Source organism: Mytilus californianus, unplaced genomic scaffold (assembly GCF_021869535.1).
Source record: "Mytilus californianus isolate M0D057914Y unplaced genomic scaffold, xbMytCali1.0.p SCAF_5, whole genome shotgun sequence".
Lineage (NCBI taxonomy): Eukaryota > Metazoa > Mollusca > Bivalvia > Mytilida > Mytilidae > Mytilus > Mytilus californianus.
The window spans coordinates 116,660,595-116,687,828 of NW_026262701.1; the positions used below are offsets into that span (position 1 = coordinate 116,660,595).

The following is a 27,234-nucleotide window of genomic DNA, read 5'->3' on the forward strand; positions in this document are numbered from 1 at the left end:
TAATTTTGATGAAAACGTTAGTAGTATTGATTGTAATAATGATTGTTTAAATGATAATAGTTTTACTGCGGAGGAGGTGTTAAAGGTTGTAAAAGACTTAAAGTTAAAAAAATCTGCTGGTTGTGATGGTATAACAAACGAAATGATTAGAGTGTCATGTGGTAAATAAGTTAAAACATATGTGTTGATTTTTAATTTGATCTTTAAAAGTGGAATCTTTCCTTCTATATGGAGAGAAAACATCATTAAGCCTATATTTAAAGGAGGGTGTTTTAATGATCCTTCCAACTACAGGGGTATAGCTCTTTCTAGCTGTTTAGGTAAATTTTTCTTAAAGATATTATCTACCAGGTTAGAGAACTTCCTTGAAACTAACAATATATTACACAAGGAGCAAATAGGCTTTAGGAAAAATAGCAGAACAAGTGATCACATTTCAACATTAAAAACTCTGATTGACAAGACCTTCAAAAAATCTAAACATCTATACACTTGTTTTGTAGATCTAAGAAAAGCGTTTGACACAATCAATAGAGATGGCCTTTTTCATAAATTACTAAAATATAATATAAAAGGGTCTTTTTTTAATATTTTAAAAGATATGTACAAAGATGTCTCTTTCTCTGTAAAATTAAAAGAGGGACTAACACAAACATTTCCCTCATGTGAAGGATTAAAACAGGGTTGTTTATTGAGCCCTACATTATTTTCATTGTATATAAATGAACTGGTTGAAACGTTTGACCACAAATGTGATCCAGCATGCCTAGATGATAAACAAGTGTCTTGTCTTCTTTATGCAGTCGATCTAGTAGTAATATCAGAATCTGCATCTGGCCTGCAAAATGCTTTAGATAAATTAAATATGTTTTGTGATAAATGGAATCTATTTGTCAATCTTAATAAAACAAAGATTATAATATTCAATAAAACAGGAAAAATTATTAAAAAACACAATTTCTATTATAATGGAAAACTACTAGAGCTGACTGATGAATACAAGTATCTAGGTATAATTTTTAAACCATCTGGATCTTTTACTACAGCAATTGATCAGTTATCTAAAAAGGCTAGCAAAGCTATTTTTTGTATTAGAAAATTATTATATTCTGAAAAGATGAATTTACTACCACATTTAAAGCTTTTTGATTCATGTGTTAAACCTATTTTATTATATAGCAGTGAAGTTTGGGCTACCGTTAGTTTAGTGAAACAAAATACTACCATCGAGTCAAACTATGCAAACTTTAGTCCAAATAAGATTCAAATCAAATTTGCTAAATTTTTATTGGGTGTAAATAAAGGTGCTGTGAATAATGCTGTACTTGCTGAATTAGGTTTATTCCCACTTTCATTGTCAGCCCTTAAAAATACAATTAATTTCTGGATTCATATCATTAATATGAATAGCGAGAGTATGGTAAAGAAAGCATACAGTGAAAACTTTAACATGTCTAATGGTTTTTGTAGTAAAATAAAAGTGTTATTAGGTAAACTTGGTTTTCAGCATGTTTGGGAAAATCAAAATACTATGTCAAAGACAAAATTACTTTTTTCAGTTCAGAAGAAATTAGAGGAGGAATTCATAAAATCCAGGAAACAAGCTCTTTTTTGTGACTCTAATAAAGATAGTCATGGTAATAAACTAAGAACGTATCGCAAAGTTAAAAATAATTACGAATTAGAAAAATATCTCCTACTGGACCTTAACAAAAATGTTATTTCTAAAATGGTAAAAATTAGAATTAGTAATAGCAAATTACTAATAGAAGTTGGTAGATATACTAGAACACCTTTAGAACAGAGAATTTGTCCACTTTGCAAGGATGGAATTGAAGATGAATTCCATTTCCTCATTAAATGTAAAGCGTTAGAATTTAATAAAAATATACTCTTTTGTAATTTAAGTGATATAGTTCCATCTTTTGTCAATATGTCTGAACAAGATAAATTTAGTTTCATTTTGAAAAGTAATGATACTGACATTTGTACTGTATGTGTAGCTGGAATAAGCGATATGTATGATTCGAACATTCATTTAAAGCAAACATAATGTTGTTAAGAACTGTTGTAGTATTAAAGCTTATTGTAATAACTTGAAGTGATAATATAGTATGAATAACACCTCCACGCAATGTAGATATAAAATATGTTTCTCTTATCATTGAGAAAACATATCTCTGTATATTTGTTTTTTGTTTGTTTATTTTTGTCTGTTTTTGTATTTGTATTTTGTAAATGTCAGCTGGTATCATTCCTGTATTGGAATTTACACCAATAAAATTATTTGATTTGATTTGATTTGATTTGATACCACGTGACTGATATAGATAATTTAATTGATCAATAAATGTAAAATGAAAATGTAAATAAAATTTAAGATAAAGCACCGCATTAATTCAAATGTCAACACCTTTTAAAGCACCATTATTCCATTAAAATATACATATATATTAAATTTAAGATTTAAGACTACTTTTACTGCTGCCAAATCACTACTTTCACTTTCAACCGTGGTAGTCCGAGAATATGAATATGGTGATGAAGTTATATATTATGTTTATTGTGAAACTGTGGTTTCAATGCTATATTGAATACATTTTTAATTTCAAATTGTTGTTCAAATTTCTAGCCAGGGGAAATAGCTGTTGTTAAAAACAGTTCCTAAATTGATGAAATACAATAGATAGACACAAAAAATGGGTCTATGTTGGTTAAGACTTGGTCGAGTATGGTTCAGACTAGGTCGAGTATGCCTATGGTTCAGACTAGGTCGAGTATGGTTCAGACTAGGTCCAGCATGGTTCAGACAAGGTCGAGCATGGTTCAGACGCGTATAAATCTGGTCGAGTAAGGGTCGAGTACAAGTTCTGACTGTTAAGTATGGTTCAGACTACAGTCGAGTATTATCAAGTAAATTTCAGACCAATTCAGACTGGTCGAGTAAAAATCAGTACAGTCGAGTACAGATATAGGCCATTTCAGACTTTTACTGGTTTGTAGTGTTAAGACATCATAAAGGGATTTCAAAGGGATATAATAATTTGTCATTAAAGGATTATCTTGTTAAATGCCTAAGGGCTCTGTGAGGACAAACATAAGTTGAGAAGATTTGATTGCAATAAAAACATTTTGATATTAATTAGGTGAAATAACAACACAGACAGGACCCAAACAACAGTTTGGTGCAAAAATGTTGATTGACATATTCAATCTTTCATTGAAATACATGTAAGGTGTGTATAGAATTATGAAATTTTATCAGTGTCAGGTGGTAAATCAAATTGGTCTAATATATTATTTTCCATGTTGTCCTTGCAAAATCTCAAACTATCTATAATGATTTAATACAGTAATTAACTGTGACAATAGTTTTATTCAATACTTTCTTTTGTTTTTGTTAATATTTTATTTTTATTTTACTATATTCTTCAATTTCATGTATTTTACCAATTTGTAATGAAAAGTAATGTACAGTAATGGAGGCATTACACTAAAGCTAACTAAAGTAATCATTACATTACATGTAATTGTAATGCAGAAAATGTGCATTACAAATTACAATGCATTACAATTACAAGTTACCATTACCCCAGGCCTGATTTACACTTTTGGTATTTAGCTATATTTTGACTCCGAATGACCTTAGATCTACTCCGAATCACCTTTTGACGTCAGGCAACAATCACTTTTTAATTGCATACCTGCCAACTGTCACTATTTGCGGGGGATTTCCCCCATGAAAGCTCCCAAATGGAAATTTTGAAAGAGCAATTTTGTCCACAATTTAAAACAAAACAATCAATTGTACCATGGCTATAGGATTGTAAAGGTATGAAGAAGCAACATAATAACATTAAAATACATTATAAATTATACCATAGGGTATAATTGTAGCAACTATATACACCTTAAAACATAAGGAAACATTTAATTATGTACAGATGACTGAATTTAGGCAATAATAATTACTAAATAATCAATATTATAATTAATTCATAGGATTGTCATCATAAAATTTTAAAAATAATATTCATAATGTGCTGAGGTGTAAGAACAAGTTAATTAAGAACTGGATATATTTACAAATAAGAATTTAGAATCTAAGTAGTCTTAAATTAAACTTTCTTATAATTGTTAGTTAAAGGTGCTATACGTTCATCATAATTACTAATGAAAAGGTTATTTTATAAGACTTATGTAAAAGGGTTGGGGTTTAGAACACTGATGTAACATATATACATAAGTTTTCCTTCACAGTTTAAAATTACCTTATTTGGGATCTTATCATTATTCTTTAAATGTACTTGATATCTTAAAACTTTGCAAAAAATTAATTTAGGTCCTATTAAGTCATAAAGTAGTAAGATGGTACATAATTAAATGTTTCCTTATGTTTTAAGGTGTATAAAGTTGCTACAATTATACCCTATGGGTAGTGCTCCACAATTAATGGAGGAATATACAAGAAACTGAACTGAACTATTATCCTATACTATAGACTGGTTCTCGGCTGACTCACTACAAACTGTGTTCGTATTAAAAATGCAAGTAGATTCCAGTTTATAAACTGGAGTCCTGTTTAAAAAATAGGCGGTAAATTCAAGACATATAGCAACTGCACCAGTTTAACCCAGTGAAGAACAAATAAGATAAGGTATTCTACGTCTATATAATTCTATTAAAAAAGAACAAAATAATGAACAGTTGGATATATTTGTAACAAGACATGCGAGGGAGGTTTTAAGAGCCCTCAGGCTCAGGCGGTGCTTTTGTTGATCAAATGTCAGATACCACGTGACTGATATAGATAATTTAATTGATCAATAAATGTAAAATGAAAATTTAAATAAAATTTAAGATAAAGCACCGCATTAATTCAAATGTCAACACCTTTTAAAGCACCATTATTCCATTAAAATATACATATATATTAAATTTAAGATTTAAGACTACTTTTACTGCTGCCAAATCACTACTTTCACTTTCAACCGTGGTAGTCCGAGAATATGATTATGGTGATGAAGTTATATATTATGTTTATTGTGAAACTGTGGTTTCAATGCTATATTGAATACATTTTTAATTTCAAATTGTTGTTCAAATTTCTAGCCAGGGGAAATAGCTGTTGTTAAAAACAATTCCTAAATTGATGAAATACAATAGATAGACACAAAAAATGGGTCTATGTTGGTTAAGACTTGGTCGAGTATGGTTCAGACTAGGTCGAGTATGCCTATGGTTCAGACTAGGTCGAGTATGGTTCAGACTAGGTCCAGCATGGTTCAGACAAGGTCGAGCATGGTTCAGACACGTATAAATCTGGTCGAGTAAGGGTCGAGTACAAGTTCAGACTGTTAAGTATGGTTCAGACTACAGTCGAGTATTATCAAGTAAATTTCAGACTAATTCAGACTGGTCGAGTAAAAATCAGTACAGTCGAGTACAGATATAGGCCATTTCAGACTTTTACTGGTTTGTAGTGTTAAGACATCATAAAGGGATTTCAAAGGGATATAATAATTTGTCATTAAAGGATTATCTTGTTAAATGCCTAAGGGCTCTGTGAGGACAAACATAAGTTGAGAAGATTTGATTGCAATAAAAACATTTTGATATTAATTAGGTGAAATAACAACACAGACTGGACCCAAACAACAGTTTGGTGTAAAAATGTTGATTGACATATTCAATCTTTCATTGAAATACATGTAAGGTGTGTATAGAATTATGAAATTTTATCAGTGTCAGGTGGTAAATCAAATTGGTCTAATATATTATTTTCCATGTTGTCCTTGCAAAATCTCAAACTATCTATAATGATTTAATACAGTAATTAACTGTGACAATAGTTTTATTCAATACTTTCTTTTGTTTTTGTTAATATTATATTTTTATTTTACTATATTCTTCAATTTCATGTATTTTACCAATTTGTAATGAAAAGTAATGTACAGTAATGGAGGCATTACACTAAAGCTAACTAAAGTAATCATTACATTACATGTAATTGTAATGCAGAAAATGTGCATTACAAATTACAATGCATTACAATTACAAGTTACCATTACCCCAGGCCTGATTTACACTTTTGGTATTTAGCTATATTTTGACTCCGAATGACCTTAGATCTACTCCGAATCACCTTTTGACGTCAGGCAACAATCACTTTTTAATTGCATACCTGCCAACTGTCACTATTTGCGGGGGATTTCCCCCATGAAAGCTCCCAAATGGAAATTTTGAAAGAGCAATTTTGTCCACAATTTAAAACAAAACAATCAATTGTACCATGGCTATAGGATTGTAAAGGTATGAAAAAGCAACAAAATAACATTAAAATACATTAGAAGGCCCCCTTTTCATATCTTAGGTAAGTATTTAGATAAAGTTAAAGGCAAATGATCATGTAAAAATTCACTCAATTAATTTAAAATATGTTTGTCCCAATTATTTGATATATAACATCTTCCATTTAAAAGTGCACCAGTATGCGTCAAATATGTAAATGGGCTGGAATCAATTAATGTACAATTCCAGAACCTCCCCGGCATATTTGGGTATTTGTTTGTGAAAAATATAACAATAATAAATAAATTAAAAAAGGATATATTATGAGTTATTATTTGCCATTTATTAGACACATTTTTTAAAAATTATGTTGCAATTGTAACAAATTTGATTGACTTGGGCTACCGTAATTTAATGTGTCATATTTGAAGCCTACATTGTAGTGTACACCTGTCTGTAACCTATTGTCTATTCACGTTTAAAGTATATTTCTTCACATAACAAATCAATTACGGTTCTTTTTATCAACTGGATCAGGCGGAAACCCAGTTGAAATTAAACAAAAGAAATGGAACTCTTTGTTAGAGAAGGTAAAAAAAGCCCAGTTGGTAAATTTGAATTGTTTACATCTGTTGCTATGGGCTTTAAAAGTTTAATGAATGTGCCTAATTTAGGATTTTATGCATCTTATGTATGTGTTTTACTTAAATTATGGTATGGAGCTTCGAGATATTTGTAAACATTTAAATTATAGACAAATTTTCACAAAACAGTCGATTGTGGTAGGTGCAAAAACATGTGGATCTTTTTGTGCATAAGCATAAATTCCGCCTAAAAAAACTCCAAAGAAAGATAATAGATTGATCTTTTTAAAGCATTAATTTGCATCTCTGCCCCAGGCAACAGTTTTTTGGGAAAAAATCCCCAAAATGGGCAATAATTTCATCCAAAAGAGAAAGTCAAGTACACCTTTTTATGTTCAGGCGCACTTTAATTGACTATTCTGTCTTGAAAACGTATAAAAGAAAAATATTTGATATATCATCTCGCTTCAGATTCTATTATTTTTATATATTTAGGCTCTAGGTTGATATAATAATATTAAAAATTTACAGTACTAAAAAATGAAATATATGGGTCAAGTGTAATACCTTTCTAATGAGTCATAATAACAGAGTAGGTGTGTTGAATAACAAATTTTTACTAAAAGTACTTGACGACAGACTTTTCAAGTGGATCTTAAAAATGCATAACTTCAATGCAGAGTTCTCGAAATATTTTTTCACCTGGTGGTCCTTGAAGAAAATCTGCAGGTCCTCACTATCATTTCTATTGCAAATTACCAAAATTGTGTTGGTCCTTCCCAGAAATGTGGTGGTCAAATCCCTAGGACCACCACATTTTGAGAACTCTGACTTCAAAAAAACTTCATTTTTAGCTCACCTGGCCCAAAGGGCCAAGTGAGCTTTTCTCATCACTTGGCGTCCGTCGTTAACTTTTACAAAAATCTTCTCCTCTGAAACTACTTGGCCACAATCATCATTGGGGTATCTAGTTTTAAAAATGTGTCCGGTGACCCGGCGAACCAACCAAGATGGCCGCCATGGCTAAAAATAGAACATAGGGATAAAATGTAGATTTTGGCTTATATCTCTGAAACCAAAGCATTTAGAGCAAATCTGACATAGGGTAAAACTGATTATCAGGTCAAGATCTATCTGCCCTGAAATTTTCAGACCAATCAGGCAAATCGTTGTTTGGTTGCTGCCCCTGAATTGGTAATTTTAAGGAAATTTTGCCGTTTTTGGTTACTATCTTGAATATTATTATAGATAGAGATAAACTGTAAACAGCAATAATGTTCAGCAAAGTAAGATCTACAATTAAGTCAAACTTGACCAAAATGGTCAGTTGACCCCTTAAGGAGTTATTGCCCTTTATAGTCAATTTTTAACCATTTTTCGTAAATTTTTGTAATCTTTTACAAAAATCTTCTCCTCTGAAACTACTAAGACAAATTTATCCAAACTTGTCCACAATCATCCTTAGGGTATATAGTTAAAAAAATGTGTCCGATGACTCCGCCCGCAAACCAAGATGGCCGACATGGCTAAAAATAGAACATAGGGGTAAAATGTAGATTTTGGCTTATATCTCTGAAACCAAAGCATTTAGAGTAAATCTGACATAGGGTAAAACTGATTATCAGGTTGATCTATCTGCCCTGAAATTTTCAGACCAATCAGGCAACATGTTGTTGGGTTGCTGCCCCTGAATTGGTAATTTTAAGAAAATTTTGCAGCTTTTGGTTATTATCTTGAATATTATTATAGATAGAGATAAACTGTAAACAGCAATAATGTACAGCAAAGTAAGATCTACAAATAAGTCAACATGACCAAAATTGTCAATTGACCCCTTAAGGAGTTATTGCCCTTTATAGTCAATTTTTTACAATTTTTTCATAAAGGAGTAGGTCCAGTAAGGCCCCTTTTTGGCCCCAAAATATAGCAGTTTTACAAAGTTGTTAAAATGTAAACTTTTAGCTATTTATTGGAAAGAAGAATACTTCTGTTACATAAATATGGGCTGTTTTTGACAATACAATGCACATGTATCGGGTACTAGCATCATTAAGTCATGCTAAATTACTGAAATCTTCACCATTTTAGCATTTGAGTTAATTTTTAGACGGTTTTCGTCTTAAATGGAAGTGGCCGCATTCGTGTTCATTCTTAATATTTAAATGTAAGTTGTATTTGATGATAATACATATCATATATAAAGGTCGAGGATGAACACGAATGCGGCCACTTTCATTTTTGACAAAAACTATCTGAAAAGTGACATATTATGGCATAATTGAGAGATTTTTAATATTTAAGCCTGCATTTGAGCGTCTTTGGTGACTAAATCGGCCCAAATCTTTCAGATAAACTAATTGAATCTACTAAAGTAGACACTTGAGTGTTTAAAAAGTGTCCAAAATATTTCATCAGATGAATCTGAAATTTGAGGCCAAAATCGGCCCTTACCGGACCTACTCCTTTTGTAAATTTTTGTAAATTTTTACAAAATATTTTCCACTGTAACTACTGGGCCAAGTTCATCATAGATAGAGATAATTGTAAGCAGCAAGAATGTTCAGTAAAGTAAGATCTACAAACACATAACCATCACCAAAACACAATTTTGTCATGAATCCATCTTTGTCCTTTGTTTAATATGCACATATACCAAGGTGAGCGACACAGGCTCTTTAGAGCCTCTAGTTTGTGTGTGTTATCTAGGGTAATTAGTATTCAACCTCTGAAAATTTCTAGTCTGCCCTTCCTTAAATATTTAATTAGAATTTTTTAAAATATTTTTGAACTTTTGTAAATTCCCCCTGACAACGGTTGAACCAATCAGACAATAGTTTTAAGTTGACCAAATGCATAAAGTACATTAAATGATGCTCAATAGCTAGTAGATACATTTGTCTTTTAAAATACAACTGGCATGTTATGATGTATATTATCACTATATAAGGATCGTTGTGATGCTATGTGGATAAATTTATCGGTTTTCAAGAGCTCAATTGACAACATGTCAACACTACAATGGCTTCCATTTAAAGGATTATAAAAATTAGGTGGCGTAATGGGAAGATAATTTTGACGAAGTAGAATTCAAAGATATCTCAGTTTGTCAAATTTGAAACAGGGATGGGGTCGATTACTTTAAATTGTAATCGATTACATTAGATTACTTTTCTTTAAAGTAATCATGATTACTTGGGATTACCTATGATTACATTGTTTATTGTAATATTAAAGAATATCTTATAAACTTTTTATCCTCAGGAAAAAGCTACTTTTGGTGAAAACTTGTTTTTCATATATATATATCCTCAATTTATTCATCTTATTAAGAATTCAGACGACTAGGAGCAGTGTAACATGTGTAAAGTTTGATAGCATAGATAAGTGTCCTTTTCTCTCCCTTTTAATTGTCTTACTTGCAATATCAATAAAGTTATAAGTAATTTATTTTCGTTATGTATATAATTGTTTGAAAAACTTCAATACTTGATATAGTTAGAAATAAAATTGAGAACGGAAATGGGGAATGTGTCAAAGAGACAACAACCCGACCATATAGCAGACAACACAGATCAAGATATTTATGGAAAACCAAATTTATACAAATTGTAAAAAAATAAAAGTTGGTTCTAAATACCATTATTAATTAAGTGGGATCATTTATATCCACCATCAAAGTCAAATTGGAACTAACTGTTCTATGCTATTGAATATCCATGTAATTATACCAAAATATTGTGTAAACTTTAATTGGAGTTAATATCAAAGTGTTTCATCAAGGAACACAAAATGCTTTCAAAGCATATTCTTGTATCACAAGAACTCAGTCTCACAATGAAACATTTAGAAAGGTAAATTCCTTCAGTAAACTGTTAACAAAATAAATCACACATTTTCATTCTACATGCCCAACTTGGTTATACTAAACTTGTTATATAGATGATATGATTAATCACATTAAACAAAAAAACAATCCATCATAGTGAATAATAGTTTGATAATTTTTCATTCATGCTTCACATATTCTTGTTAATATATTGTCTTTCAAAAACTATTTTCATATACAAAATTTGTAATCAGCAAGTAATCATATGAATGTAATCTTAAAGTAATCTAAAAGTAATCATGATTACACCTGTTTTTTACATTGTGATCGAACGATTACTTGTAATCAGAAATTGCATGATTACTGATTACATGGGATAACATTGCAAAATATAATCAATTACAGCTGATTTCGATTACCCCATGCCTGATTTGAAAATCAATCATTTCAAAACAATCGTTCTGTCAGCCAATTTGGGGTTAGCAATTTTTTAGAATAACAGTGAAAAGATGGTTATTTATAAATTACTGTTTGTGCTGATTCATGTTATAAAAATAAACAACCAAAAAGACTAAATTAGCATCAATTGAAACATATATTTTCCTTGGCAGTATATTCATTAACGGAAATTATTTTTGCTATTGTTTTTTCTGTCAAAGTTTATGACTGACGACAGTGACGTTAGCAAGATTCAACTTTGCCTTTCTGAAGTTTCAATGTCTTTTGTCGCGATCATAACATTTTTGCAGCTTTGATCTCTTCTAGTATATGTCACACAACTAAAAGCATGACGGGTCATTGACGATTGAAACGTGTTAAATTGAAAATATAATTTCTAACAGTTCTAGTAAGCTATTATTTTACGCACATCATCCTGTACCTATTTTAAAGAAACAAACACCAGTAGACTCGCAAAATTTGACTTGAAAGCACACATGGACAATAATTTGTTATTGCAATCGTCAAATATGACAGATTTTTTTTGCGATCGTTATATTTTGACTAACCTTTTTTTTTCATTCTCCATAATTTGTACATTCCATTTAATTTAAGATTGTTTGAAGTCCAGCCAAATTTGTCAAAAGTGAATATAATTTTGACCATTTATTTTATTTCTTTACGTCTGTTAAAAAAAAATGAACGTCTGTCAAATTATGACAATAGCAAAAGAATGTCTGTCAAATTCTGAGAATGGAAAATGTCCCTCAACAATAACAAAACAAGTGGACTAGAGGTTTGTGAAATATTTAATGATTATTTTGTAAATGTTGCCAAATATATTGGAAACAATGAAATAAAGGTTGATGATGACCACCCATGTATTTTGGCCATTTATATTAAAAAAAATTTTTACTAAGAGATAATTTAGCTGATAACAGCTTTTCTTTTTCCTAGATTTTGTTAAGAAATTATGCATACTTAAAAGCTACTGGAATAGATTGTATTTCACCTAAATTACTTCATTTTGCCAAACCCGATATCGTAAAACCCCTTTGCTCACATTGTAAACATCTTCATATCACCATCAACCTTCTATGACAGTCTTAAGGAAGCTGAAGTTGCACCTATTCATGAAAATAATACTGTACTAGAAAAAGGAAAATATAGACCGGTAAGAGTGCTTAGGGCTATTTCTGAAAATTTTATAAATGCCATTGAAGTACAATAGTACAGTACTTTAATAATATACCGGTATTTTAGTGATTGGGGGTACCGCTAGTCAGTACACACAGATTTGCTTACCTCATTGACCTTGGAGATTCAGAAATCATGTATGATATGTTTTCATTGTATTTGCATGCCCATTTATGTATTTGTATTTACATAAAGCTGCATGATTTTTATGTAATAGTCAGTTAAAGAGCCCATCACAGCCGATGAAATTCATAAGATTTGATGTATAAAAACATGCATGAAAGCTGTATTTCTTGTTTGCTTACTATTTTATGAATTAGAGTTCAACCTTTTTTTCCAAGTTGATTAAGAAATCTACCATGGATAGATGTTTAGTAACTGCACAATACCTTTAAAAATTGCTCCCTGAAGGCTTTTGATTCTAATAAGCAGTATTTTGAATATATAAAAAACAAATAAATGAGTATTTCATTAATGTCCATAAAATTATGCTTTCATGTCAGAATAAAAAAAAGATAAATATAAAAGACAAACAGTGAAGAGAAATTCAAGACAAGAAGAAAAAATGACTTGGAGGAGATGGGAGATAACTCTATCTCGAATATTATTTTTCTGTACCAGTACATTGTAAATAGAAATTCATTGGTACTTTATAATTATTTCCCCTGGCTGTTAGATTATAGTTATCAATGATTAACACAAGGCTAAAAACAAGCGAAAACTCAATTTGTTTAGAATGCGATTTTTTTCTATAGTCTATAGGCATGATAGGTAGTATAACAAATTGAATTTAGACTTGGTGAAAGTTGCATGATATATGATTAATGAATTATCCCCCTTTTCCTTTAATCATGAAAAAGATATGGCTTCTGGCTAATAGTATATTTGTAATACATTTTGTACAATTTTGTTACATTCCAGATTACTTATTGACAGAGAGTAATGGATCAAAAAGCTACAGTGAAAAAAAATCACAAATAGAAAGGCTAAGAACTGATGTAGGGGAAACAATAGAAAATTAAAGGTAAGAAAATCAAGTTTGTCTATTTCAGTAACCAAACTAATTAAAAAGTTATTTTGAAACCAAAACTGTACATTTTAAAGATATTATCTCATAATCTGATAGTGATAATATAAACTATGTTATTTGTCTTGTTTTCATTATTTGTTTAGAAAAAAAAATGCATTAAAAGCTTGTCATACTGACATTCAAAAGAAGTTAAAACTCTGCTGCATATCAATAAAAATAAAATTTAAAAAAAACTGAACACAACACACAATGTCTAACCTAAAACTCTTTCCATTAACAAATTTCAGAGTGTTCCATATAGTCCTTGGCATGGTAATTTTTTTTTAAATTTCCCCATTATTTACAGATAGGTTTTCGAACAGGCCATAGTGGCAGGAAATCTTGGTATACAATATTGTGTATGTATGAATTGAATATAACAATTTTAAACTTATGTCTGTACAGGTCATGCATGTAAAGAAATTAAGGGAAAATGTTTTTAGAGAAACAAGGAAGAATTTAAGATTTTTATGCCCCCCTGTAGGCAACAGGGGCATTAAGTGTTACCATTCACTGTCCTTCCATCAATCCATCCCATTGTCGTTTCCTCACTCTTATTTAAGTTTTCCTCATCCAAAATTTTATGAAACTCATACACAATGCTAAGAACCAAAACTAGCAGCCAGAGTTCGAATTTGGGCAGTGAGTCACTTACCGTTCTAGAGTTATGCCCCCTTTTTTTAAAATTTTAAAAATTGCAAAGCTTAAGTGGGAGCATTCGTGTCCTCAGACACATTCTTCTTTTATTTAGGATTTTCAGAACAGGATCTTGATTTTTGTTTCGCCTGCGACTGCGAGACATAGGTATTACTATCCGGCTGCGGCGTAAACTATTTGTATAAAGCTTTAAAATTCATATTTCAGAAGGTAGAAGACCTGGCTGCTTCATACCTTGTATGCAGATACCTTATGTTACGAAGTTTCCGTCTGTCATATGCCCATTGTCCTTGTTCTCATTTTCATGGTTCAGTGACTGCTTGAAAAAAAAATTACAGTTTTTTTGTCATGTGAATTTCTCACTTATTATGAGTAATAGGATAACTATATTTGTTATATGGGTTCCTTGCAACGTCTAGGTCCGTTTCTCAGATACTACAAGCAGCAGGTCAACTATATGTGGTGTATGGAATGATTGTAAGGGGTACATGTCAGACTGGCAGGTTTCATCTGACCTTGACCTCATTTTTACGGTTCATTGGTCATTGTTAATTTTTGTCGAGCCTGCGACTTTTGTAGCAGAAAGCTCGACATAGGGATAGTGATCCGGCGGCGGCGTTAGCTAAGTTCTTAAAAGCTTTGTATTTTAGAAGGTGGAAGACCTGGATGCTTCATACTTTGTATATAGATGCCTTATGTTACGAAGTTTCCGACTGTCACATGTCCATTGTCCATGACCTCATTTTCATGGTTCAGTGACTACTTGAAAAAAAAGTTAAGATTTTTTGTAATGTTAATTTCTCTCTTATAATGAGTAATAGGATAACTATATTTGGTATGTGCGTACCTTGCAAGGTCCTCATGCCCGTCAGACAGTTTTCACTTGACCTCGACCTCATTTCATGAATCAGTGAACACGATTAAGTTTTGGTGGTCAAGTCCATATCTCAGATACTAGAAGCAATAGGTTTAGCATATTCGGTGTATGAAAGGACTGTAAGGTGTACATGTCCAGCTGGCAGGTGTCATCTGACCTTGACCTCATTTTCATGGTTCAGTGGTTATAGTTAAGTTTTTGTGTTTTGGTCTCTTTTTCTTATACTGTATGCAATAGATCTACTATATTTGGTGTATGGAATGATTGTAAGGTGTACATGTCCAACTGGCAGGTGTCATCTGACCTTGACCTCATTTTCATGGTTCAGTGGTTATAGTTAAATTTTTGAGTTTTGGTCTTTTTTTCTTATACTATATGCAATAGGTCAACTATATTTGGTGTATGGAAATATTTTATGATGTAAATGTCAGTCTGGCTGGTTTAATTTGACCTCATTTTCACGGTTCATAGCTCAGTGTTAAGTTTTTGTGTTTTGGTCTGTTTTTCTATTACTATAAGCAATAGGTCAACTATATTTGTTGTATGGAAGGATTGCAAGCTGTACATGTCTACCTGGCATGGTTCATCTGACCTTGACCTCATTTTCATGGTTCATTAGTCAATGTTTAGTTTTCTTGGTTAAGTCTGTATCTTATAAACTATAAGCAATAGGTCAACTATATTTAGTGTATTGAATGATTGTAAGGTGTACATGTATTTCTTGTTTGGTTTATATGACCTTGACCTCATTTTCTTGGATCATGTTAAGTTTATGTGATAGTTGTAGTAAAGCTTTATATTTAGAACTATCAACATAATATCAATGATTAGTAAAGAAGGCGAGACATTTCAGTGTGTGCACTCTTGTTTGTGTTTTTGTTGAGCCTGCGACTTTTGTCACAGAAAGCTCGACATAAGGATAGTGATCTGGCGGCGGCTTTAGCTAACTTCTTAAAAGCTTAATATTTCAGAATGAAGAAGACCTGGCTGCTTCATACTTTGTATATAGATGCCTTATGATATGAAGTTTCTGTCTGTCAAATGTCCATTGTCCTTGACCTCATTTTCATGGTTCAGTGACTACTTGAAAAAAAAGTTAAGATTTTTTGTAATGTTAATTTCTCTCTTATGAGTAATAGGACAACTATATTTGGTATGTGAGTACCTTGCAAGGTCCTCATGTCTATCAGACAGTTTTCACTTGACCTCGACCTCATTTCATGGACCAGTGAACAAGGTTAAGTTTTGGTGGTCAAGTCCATATCTCAGATACTATAACTTATAAGCAATAGGTCTACTATATTTGGTGTATGTAATGATTGTAAGGTGTACATGTCCAACTGGCAGTTGTCATCTGACCTTGAACTCATTTTCATTTTTCAGTGGTAATAAATTAGTTTTTGTGTTTTGGTCTGTTTTTCTAATACTGTATGCAATAGGTCAACTATATTTGGTGTATAGAAATATTTTACGATGTACATGTCTGTCTGGCAGGTTTTATTTGACCTTGACCTCATTTTCACAGTTCATTGCTCAATGTTAAGTTTTTGTGTTTTGGTCTTTTTTTTCTAATACTGTATGCAGTACTCAGTCTAATAGGTTTTATTTGACCTTGACCTCATTTTCACAGTTCATTGCTCAATGTTATGGTTTTTGTGTTTTGGTCTGTTTTTTATGCCCCCGCTGTAGCATTAAGTTTTACCCTTGTCTGTCTGTACGTACGTCCATCCATCTGTACCTCCCAAAGTTGGTTTCCGTTCTCTAACTTTAGTTTGCCTCAACAAAATGTTATGAAACTTAAACACAATGCTTATTACCACAAAACACAGATCAAGATTGAATTTTGGTGGCGTCACTTTAACCGTTCTAGAGTTATGCCCCTTTACAAATGGAAAAATTGCCGAATTTTTTGTTTCCGTTCTTTTACTTAAGTTAGTCTCAACCAAATGTTATGAAACTTATACACAATGCTTATTACCATAAAATACAAATCAAGTTTGAATTTTGGTGGTGTCACTTTAACTGTTCTAGAGATATGCCCCTTTACAAATGGAAAAATTGCTGAATTTTTCGATTCCGTTCTCTAATTTAAGTTAGCCTTAACCAAATGTTATGAAACTTATACACAATGCTTTTTACCACAAAATACAAATCAGGTTTGAATTTTGGTGGTGTCACATTAACTGTTCTAGAGTTATGCCCCTTTACATATGGAAAAATTATAAATATAGCCAAGTTATTGTATTCTTATTCTTCCAAAGAAAATTGGTGTAATGGCATCTGTTGCAATATATATTAAGTATTACATGTGGACAGGATGTTCCCCAGAAAATTAAGGTATTCCAAATAAGTTATACACAACCCAGGCCACACGACTGTCATATGGAAAATTACTGCTTTACCTGTAATCAGCCACTTATCAGTTGAATGACCATGCCACTACAATTTAAAAAGTTTGTCATTAGATCAAAATAAAAAATCTTCATTTTATTAAAATTTAATAATTTGACATAAAAACAAATCGGATAATTTCCCAAAGATTAAAAGAAAATTATTATCTACTCCGGGAATAATAGAAAATTCTGTATTTATAAAGGGTCCCATCTATGATTTCTTTAGAAATCATTGGTCTTATGAAATGGATCTTACACAGACATGCATAATTAAGATCTAAAAAAATTTTTGTTCTATGATTTCTTGAGAAAAATATCAGGAGGGAAGTATAACAAATATTTAGTTTTGATATAAAATTATGAAATACAACACTCAATTTTGAATAAAAAAGTGTCTGGTTGTTCTAAAAAATTAAATAAGTTTTTGAATCAAGATGGGAACAAATTCTTTGTCCCAAACGAAAAAATCAAGGTCCCCCATTTTTAGCCACACACACGCACAAGAGGAATGGTGGGGTACAAAAGAGACACACAGTCACACTTTTAAACTGATCAGGTCACCCATTTTAGTAAAGCAAATTTGACTGGCAGTGTTTCGACCAGCAAAAATCTCAAATGCTGTTTGTCAGTTTTGAACTTTGGCAGTATACTCCAAGTGAAAACAATTTAATTAAACGTTTAATAATAAATAAATCAAAATTAAACTACATGGGGGGTCATTCAGGGTACTCCCACTCAGGGGCACCCAAAGGATATCTTACTATACAAATCCTTGATTCTTCAACAGAATAGTCTGGCAACAGATTTATTAAGTATTGCACAACAGCACAGTGTATTGCACAACAGCAAGAAATCTTTAATTGAATATAAATTCAATTCATATAACCGATTTCAAGTTCATTGACTACATTTATTCAGAAACTATAATATGTCAAATATTTAATTACAATCCAAATTCAGACCTGTATCAAGCTTGAATATTGTGTCCATTTTTGCCCCAGCTGTTCAGGGTAGTACCTCTGCGGGTGTATCCAGCTGCGCTCAGCGAATCAGTTTATTTCTTAATTAGGAACTCCTTCTTATACGACCGCAAAAAAATTTTTGTGGTCGTATATTGGTATGACGTTGGCGTCGTCGTCGTCCGAAGACACATTAGTTTTCGCACTCTAACTTTAGTTTAAGTAAATGGATCTCAATGAAATTTTAAAATAAGGTTCAATACCACAAAGGGAAAGTGGGGATTGATTTTGGGGGTTATGGTACCAACAGTTCGGGAATTAGGGGCCAAAAAGGGGCCAAAAATAAGCATTTTTGTATCTTCCAGACATAACTTGTGTGTAAGTGTATGGATCTCTCTGACATTGTACCACAAGGTTCCATATCACAAAGGGAATGCTGGGATTGATTTTTGGGGGTAATTGCCTCCAAATTTTAGGAATTAGGGGCCAAAAAGGGGCAAAAAACAAGCATTTTTCTAGTTTCATGACAATAACTTGTGTGCAAGTCTATGGATCTCTCTGACATTGTATCACAAGGTTCCATATCGCAAAGGGAATGCTGGGATTGAATTTGGGGGTAATTGCCTCCAAATTTTAGGAATTAGGGGCCAAAAAGGGGCAAAAAACAAGCATTTTCTAGTTTCATGGCAATAACTTGTGTGTAAGTGTATGGATCTTTATGAAATTGTACTACAAGGTTCCATATCACAAAGGGAAAGCTGGAATTGAGTTTGGGGGTAATTGCCCAAAAAGTTTAGGAATAAGGGGCCAAAAACAAGCATTTTTCTAGTTTCCAGACAATAACTTGTGCTCAAGTGTATGGATCTCTCTGAAATTGTACTGCAAGGTACCATACCACAAAGGGAATGCTGGGATTGATTTTGGGGGTAATTGCCTCCAAATTTTAGGAATTAGGGGCCAAAAAGGGGCAAAAAACAAGCATTTTTCTAGTTTCATGACAATAACTTGTGTGTAAGTCTATGGATCTCTCTGACATTGTTTCACATGGTTCCATATCACAAAGGGAATGCTGGGATTGATTTTGGGGGTAATTGCCTCCAAATTTTAGGAATTAGGGGCCAAAAAGGGGCAAAAAACAAGCATTTTTCTAGTTTCATGGCAATAACTTGTGTGTAAGTGTATGGATCTTTATGAAATTGTTCTACAAGGTTCCATATCACAAAGGGAAAGCTGGGTTTGAGTTTGGGGGTAATTGCCCTAAACGTTTAGGAATTTGGGACCAAAAAGGGGCCAAAAAACAAGCATTTTTCTAGTTTCCAGACAATAACATGTGTTCAAGTGTATGGATCTTTCTGAAATTGTACTGCAAGGTACCATACCACAAAGGGAAGGCTGGGATTGAGTTTTGGGGTGATGAATCATAAGGGGGTTCAAAAAATTTGGGGGGGATTCTTTTTCCTTTTTTTTCTTTAAAATTTTCCATTTTAAATTGGTTATTTCTGATTTATATATAAAAGCAAATAATAATGATATGGTTTGAATAGGTAAATTTAATTTTTTTAAGTATCTTAGACCACTTTCATTCTGTGTCAGAAACCTATGCTGTGTCAAATATTTAATTACAATCCAAAAATTCAGTGCTGAATCAAGCTTGAATGTTGTGTTCATACTTGCCCCAACTGTTCAGGGTTCGACCTCTGCGGTCGTATCAAGCTGCATCCCAGCGGAGCATTTTATTTCATTCATAAATTACTTTATGCTTGGAAATATAATTTTGCTTGGAGTTGAAAGAGTTGACATGTTGCAATGTACATTTACTCTACATAGTTCTATGGTACCAAATCAAAAGTTTATATAAAGAAAGAAGTCAAAGGTTTCCCATCATAGTTTCAGTGATCGGGAAGGACGTGCGCCTTGCGCCAATTGCGCTTATCGACCAGAAATGGCGCATAGAGTGACAAATGTAAGCGCCTGCGTGGCGCATGATATTTTTCACTTCGTTTTGAAACGTTGAGATATCGTCAAATGGATTTCCGATCGTATATTGTGCCGCCATGTGTGCGTACACAACTGTGTAGTGTTTACTCCAATTATAGGAGCACCTATATATTTTTGGGACGTCTCGGGTGTTTTCCTATGGTAATAATAGCAACATACGGTATGACTGATTACCCAAAAAACGTAATTAACCATCATTCATGATATAATTTTTTTATAAACAACTTTAAATTTGTGGAAATTGGCTAGTACAGGCGAGAATTCTTCTCTAATTATAATCTTTTAAGTAAGCTTGCTATTATTTCGATTGAAAAATTCAAAAGCCTTTTTATGAATAGCATAGTATTTGTCTCCATAAAAGGGGCTTAACTGTCCTTGTCAATTTTTTTGGTCTTTGGCTCGTTTTGACATTTTGTAAACATGCCTTCAGCGAATTGTTGTTGTGTCTTATCAATTAACGTTCCTCTCTACTGTTATTCTTGTCATCGTGATGAAGTAATAATAATACAAGTGCAGAGGAAATGCCAGAAACGTCCTGTACTACAGAACGTCTGGAATAAGTATGGTATCGACAAAGACCGAAATTTAATGTAAAAAAAACATGACAATGAACAAGGGAACAGTACCAGATTTAACATTGTAAATAAAGGTTATCGTAAATATTCCCCGGTTTGGAAGAAGTTATTGTATATTCATTGAAATTGAAACTACAAAATCACAAGAACAATATCCATGATATTAATTAGAATCATACTTGTAAGTACAGTGAAATATACACTTTTTTTATTGTAAACGAATGGCCCACTCATTTGACAACATGGCCCATTAATTCTAAAAATGGCCCATTGAATTTATTTTTGCGGGGCCCTGGGCCCATAGAGAAAAAATCCTTCCAGATCACTGTAGTTTAGTTACATACATTTTTTTTGTACCTGAGGTCGTTGAATATAGATCATTATATAAATAAGGAGATGTGTTATGATTGCCAATGAAAAAACTAAGGATTTTCTTATCCAAGGAATAGATTACCTTAGCCGTATTTGGCACAACTTTTTGGAATTTTGGGTCTTCAATGCTCTTCAACTTTGTACTTGTTTGGCTTTGTTACTATTTTGATCTGAACGTCACTGATGAGTCTTATGTAGACGAAACACACGTCTGGCGTATTAAATTATAATCCTGGTACCTTTGATAACTAATTTGACTATAAACATAGATAAAAAAGGTACAAACTGGACATAATGCACTAGTTCATAAACAAGTGAGAACAATCGCCTTCATATAGTGCTCAGAATATGACATTCATAAAACTTATTCAATATCATTAGAGAACTCTAAATCTTAAATACTGAAAGCCACCTCTGATAAGTACACTGTACTATGCAAGATAATGATATAACTGGACTTAAAATACACACAACCTGTAATTAACTGCCTTTACAGCGCTTTCGTGCTTTGATTTTTTTTTGTCTCCGTAAAGATATATACATTGCTGCAAAATCGATGTCCTAATTTTTATACGACCGCAAAAAAATTTTGCGGCCGTATATTGGTATGTCGTCGTTGTCCGAAGACACATTGGTTTTCACACAATAACTTTAGTTTAAGTGAATGGATCTCTATGAAATTTTACCATAAGGTTCAATACCACAAAAGGAAGGTGGGGATTGATTTTGGGGGTTATGGTTCCAACAGTTAAGGAAAAAGGGGCCAAAACTAAGCATTTTTGTAACTTCCCGACAATAACTTGTGTGTTAGTGTATGGATCTCTCTGACATTGTACCATAAGGTTCCATATCACAAAGAGAATGCTGGGATTTATTTTTGGGGTAATTGCCTCAAAATGTTAGGAATAAGGGGCAAAAAACAAGCATTTTTCTAGTTTCCAGACAATAACTTGTGTGTAAGTGTATGGATCTTTATGAAATTGTACTACAAGGTTCCATATCACAAAGGGAAAGCTGGGTTTGAGTTTGGGGGTAATTGCCCTAAAAGTTTAGGAATTTGGGGCCAAAAAACAAGCATTTTTCTAGTTTCCAGACAATAACTTATGTTCAAGCGTATGAATCTCTCTAAAATTGTTCTACAAGGTTCCATATCACAAAGGGAAGGCTGGGATCGAGTTTGGGGGTAATTGCCCTAAACCTTTAGGAATTTGGGACCAAAAAGGGGCCAAAAAACAAGCATTTTTCTAGTTTCCAGACAATAACATGTGTTCAAGTGTATGGATCTTTCTGAAATTGTACTGCAAGGTACCATACCACAAAGGGAAGGCTGGGATTGAGTTTTGGGGTGATGAATCATAAGGGGGTTCAAAAAATTTGGGGGGGATTCTTTTTCCTTTTTTTTCTTTAAAATTTTCCATTTTAAATTGGTTATTTCTGATTTATATATAAAAGCAAATAATAATGATATGGTTTGAATAGGTAAATTTAATTTTTTTAAGTATCTTAGACCACTTTCATTCTGTGTCAGAAACCTATGCTGTGTCAAATATTTAATTACAATCCAAATTCAGTGCTGAATCAAGCTTGAATGTTGTGTTCATACTTGCCCCAACTGTTCAGGGTTCGACCTCTGCGGTCGTATCAAGCTGCACCCCAGCGGAGCATTTTATTTCATTCATAAATTACTTTATGCTTGGAAATATAATTTTGCTTGGATTTGAAAGAGTTGACATGTTGCAATGTACATTTACTCTACATAGTTCTATGGTACCAAATCAAAAGTTTATATAAAGAAAGAAGTCAAAGGTTTCCCATCATAGTTTCAGTGATCGGGAAGGACGTGCGCCTTGCGCCAATTGCGCTTATCGACCAGAAATGGCGCATAGAGTGACAAATGTAAGCGCCCGCGTGGCGCATGATATTTTTCACTTCGTTTTGAAACGTTGAGATATCGTCAAATGGATTTCCGATCGTATATTGTGCCGCCATGTGTGCGTACACAACTGTGTAGTGTTTACTCCAATTATAGGAGCACCTATATATTTTTGGGATGTCTCGGGTGTTTTCCTATGGTAATAATAGCAACATACGGTATGACTGATTACCCAAAAAAAGTAATTAACCATCATTCATGATATAATTTTTTTATAAACAACTTTAAATTTGTGGAAATTGGCTAGTACAGGCGAGAATTCTTCTCTAATTATAATCTTTTAAGTAAGCTTGCTATTATTTCGATTGAAAAATTCAAAAGCCTTTTTATGAATAGCATAGTATTTGTCTCCATAAAAGGGGCTTAACTGTCCTTGTCAATTTTTTTGGTCTTTGGCTCGTTTTGACATTTTGTAAACATGCCTTCAGCGAATTGTTGTTGTGTCTTATCAATTAACGTTCCTCTCTACTGTTATTCTTGTCATCGTGATGAAGTAATAATAATACAAGTGCAGAGGAAATGCCAGAAACGTCCTGTACTACAGAACGTCTGGAATAAGTATGGTATCGACAAAGACCGAAATTTAATGTAAAAAAAACATGACAATGAACAAGGGAACAGTACCAGTTTTAACATTGTAAATAAAGGTTATCGTAAATATTCCCCGGTTTGGAAGAAGTTATTGTATATTCATTGAAATTGAAACTACAAAATCACAAGAACAATATCCATGATATTAATTAGAATCATACTTGTAAGTACAGTGAAATATACACTTTTTTTATTGTAAACGAATGGCCCACTCATTTGACAACATGGCCCATTAATTCTAAAAATGGCCCATTGAATTTATTTTTGCGGGGCCCTGGGCCCATAGACAAAAAATCCTTCCAGATCACTGTAGTTTAGTTACATACATTTTTTTTGTACCTGAGGTCGTTGAATATAGATCATTATATAAATAAGGAGATGTGTTATGATTGCCAATGAAAAAACTAAGGATTTTCTTATCCAAGGAATAGATTACCTTAGCCGTATTTGGCACAACTTTTTGGAATTTTGGGTCTTCAATGCTCTTCAACTTTGTACTTGTTTGGCTTTGTTACTATTTTGATCTGAACGTCACTGATGAGTCTTATGTAGACGAAACACACGTCTGGCGTATTAAATTATAATCCTGGTACCTTTGATAACTAATTTGACTATAAACATAGATAAAAAAGGTACAAACTGGACATAATGCACTAGTTCATAAACAAGTGAGAACAATCGCCTTCATATAGTGCTCAGAATATGACATTCATAAAACTTATTCAATATCATTAGAGAACTCTAAATCTTAAATACTGAAAGCCACCTCTGATAAGTACACTGTACTATGCAAGATAATGATATAACTGGACTTAAAATACACACAACCTGTAATTAACTGCCTTTACAGCGCTTTCGTGCTTTGATTTTTTTTTGTCTCCGTAAAGATATATACATTGCTGCAAAATCGATGTCCTAATTTTTATACGACCGCAAAAAAATTTTGCGGCCGTATATTGGTATGTCGTCGTTGTCCGAAGACACATTGGTTTTCACACAATAACTTTAGTTTAAGTGAATGGATCTCTATGAAATTTTACCATAAGGTTCAATACCACAAAAGGAAGGTGGGGATTGATTTTGGGGGTTATGGTTCCAACAGTTAAGGAAAAAGGGGCCAAAACTAAGCATTTTTGTAACTTCCCGACAATAACTTGTGTGTTAGTGTATGGATCTCTCTGACATTGTACCATAAGGTTCCATGTCACAAAGAGAATGCTGGGATTTATTTTGGGGGTAATTGCCTCAAAATGTTAGGAATAAGGGGCAAAAAACAAGCATTTTTCTAGTTACATGACAATAACTTGTGTTCAAGTGCATGGATCTCTCTGAAATTGTACTGCAAGGTACCATACCACAAAGGGAAGGCTGGGATTGATTTTGGGGGTAATTGCCTCAAAATTTTAGGAATTAGGGGCCAAAAAGGGGCAAAAACAAGCATTTTTCTAGTTTCCAGACAATAACTTGTGTGTAAGTGTATGGATCTTTATGAAATTGTACTACAAGGTTCCATATCACAAAGGGAAAGCTGGGTTTGAGTTTGGGGGTAATTGCCCTAAAAGTTTAGGAATTTGGGGCCAAAAAACAAGCATTTTTCTAGTTTCCAGACAATAACTTATGTTCAAGCGTATGAATCTCTCTGAAATTGTACTGCAAGGTACCATACCACAAAGGGAAGGCTGGGATCGAGTTTGGGGGTGATGAATCATAAGGGGGTTTAAAAAATTGGGGGGGGGGGGGGGGATTTTTTTCTATTTTAAGACTTTTATGATGTATTTAAATTGGTAATGATGGTTGCAAACTCCATTGGAAATTTGAATTGAGATTATGACCATATCTTGAGGGTAAGAGGGAAAGAATTTTTTTTTTGGAAAAGGGGGGGGGGTGAAAAAAAAATTTAGGGGGGAAGGGGGTAAAAAAGAAGTTGTGGGGGCAATTTTTTTATTTCCATTTCAGATTTCAGAAATTAAAAAGAAAATTTCTTAAAATATTATTTCTTTTTTGGGGGGGGGGGGGGGTCAATACACAACAGCATAGTGTATTTCACAAAAGCAAAAAAAAGGGGGGGGTCAATTTCGCAACAGCATAGTGTATTGCACAAAAGCAAAAAATTGAATATGAATTCAAATCATATTACCAATTCTAAGTTCTCTGACTACAGTTATTTGGTGTCAGAAACCTATTATGTGTCAAATATTTAATTACAATCCAAATTCAGACCTGTATCAAGTGGAATATTGTGTCCATTTTTGCCCCAACCATTCAGGGTTGGACCTCTGCGGTCGTATCCAGCTGCGCTTAGCAAAGCATTTTATTGACTTTCATCTAATTACCGCTTGTGATCATAAAAATTATATCACCTTTAATTGTAATACCTTCAAGTTGGACAATAGAGGCAATATTAAGAGTGATTAATTATAAATAGGTGTTAATTGCCCTTTGTGTGATAACTGTTTGGGTACGAATACCCCAAGCTGACACTTATGACCTGAGCTAATGACATGACTATCAACTCGTGGTCCAATCGCAAATTTTTACATCGAGAAAATGGAATCAGAAAATCATAAACAATTCGAAATCCACGTATTGCATCATGGCATAACCGTCATCTAAGAGAAGAAAAAGACTACGCGGGGTACCTCCATGTTGAAAAACTGGCTGACCAAACCAAGTTGTACAATTAGGCAATTTTTTTTCATGTCGATTAACAGTCAGGGATATAACTCTATAGGTACCGGTTATTACAGAAAAATAACATACATTTGTTATTGTGGACTAAAAAATCAAAGAACTGTGATAACATATGTATGTTACATGTTTCAAAGGGAATATATACATCATTAGTTTAGTTAAAATGTATAAAAGTTCTATTGATATTACTTTTGTCTATATGTATACTTAACTATTGAAGGATATAACAGTTCATAGTTTGCCAATTTTGCATAGTACACCTATATGTTATTACAGAAAAAATATGCCTGTAATAACTAAAGGGTGTTATCACAGCTTCTCTATATCACTTCAAAGCATTTGCTCAGACATACATCATGCTTAATTACAATGTATTTTAATTTATTGTAAGAAATAATGACCAGAGCATGTAATGAGGTTCTGCGCAAGTTTCTCAGTAATTCCCAAGTGTCTTATATAATAAGTTACATTCCTTTAATAACCTAGCCTTGTTATCACAGCTAAGTTTATCCCTTAATAGCCTCGTCTCATTGATTTACTATGGTTAATCAAAAATGAATTAATTTAATTAAAAAATTAGTTATCAAGGCTTTGCATTTAGTTTCTGCGCAAAGTCTCAAGAGTTCCCTAGAGCCCACTATAAATGAAATAATTTTACAAATAACAAACATATGTTATTACAGATTTAGAAAATTTAAGGAATAAAGAGTAGACAACTCATGAAAGTATCTGTAATAACACACACAAGTTATTTTCTGTAATAACCCTATAGAGTTATATCTT

General features: G+C 32.6%; 1 protein-coding gene across 5 annotated transcripts in view; it reads left to right on the plus strand.

Moving 5' to 3' along the window:
- LOC127700776 (kinesin-like protein KIF15) overlaps positions 1-27,234 on the plus strand; it is a 105,632-nt gene that overhangs the window by 57,931 nt on the left and 20,467 nt on the right. The window contains exons 1-2 of one of the 5 annotated variants that reach the window (XM_052204425.1): positions 2,503-2,538; positions 13,258-13,360. The exons of 3 other annotated variants lie outside the window; for them this stretch is intronic. The gene's annotated coding sequence lies outside the window, so the exon portion shown is untranslated. Of the gene's footprint in view, positions 1-2,502; positions 2,539-13,257; positions 13,361-27,234 lie in introns of those variants that run through there. One more of the 5 variants, XM_052204430.1, reaches the window with a different exon arrangement.